We start from the raw sequence: 776 nt of genomic DNA on the forward strand, positions 1-776 counted from the left end.
TCTCTCTCTCTCTCTCTCTCTCTCTCTCTCTCTCTCTCTCTCTCTCTGTGTGTGTGTGTGTGTGTGTGTGTGTGTGTGTCTGTTTTCTTAATTATAACTGGGTGGTTTTAAACAATCCACCAGGAAAGATTTGTTTCATATTTTACCATGCATCTAACCCAAAAACAACCACTATATTTAAAAAGGGAGGGAACTCTTTGGAGCCTAAAAGGATGCCAGAGTGGCTTCCTCAGACTACCAAATATATGATTTTTCTCTGATTTATAAACAACTGAAGGAAGTCCCCAGAATTTCCAAATTGTTTGTTGTTCTGTTATGTCCTATGTTCTTCTAGAGTCTGAGCCCATGGTGAATACTTAGGAAACCTTTAGCTAAATCCACCCAGGGGAAGCTTGTCCTGGCTTGGACCAGGCTGTCATGGTCATCGTGGGGCACTATGGAGAGCAAGTGATGCTATATTAATAGCTTGTCTCATTGCTATGAGATGATACCTGAAAAATCTACTTAATGAGGGAAGGGTCCACTCTAGCTCCCTCTCCGTCAATGCAGAAGAGACACGCCACAGGAGCTCAAGGTAGCTGGCCACATGGCACCCATAGTCCAGAAGCCAGGAAAGAGTCTGGTCCTCAGTTAGCTTTCTTTTAAGTAGTCTAGGACCATGACCCACGGAATGGTACCACCATTAGTAAGGATGGCATTCCCACATCAATTAACTAACTCTGGATAATCCTTCATTGGCATGGCCAGAAGCTTCTTCACATGGTGACTCTAGATCC

Source organism: Grammomys surdaster, unplaced genomic scaffold (genome assembly GCF_004785775.1).
Source record: "Grammomys surdaster isolate TR1022 unplaced genomic scaffold, NIH_TR_1.0 233, whole genome shotgun sequence".
Taxonomy (NCBI): Eukaryota; Metazoa; Chordata; class Mammalia; order Rodentia; family Muridae; genus Grammomys; species Grammomys surdaster.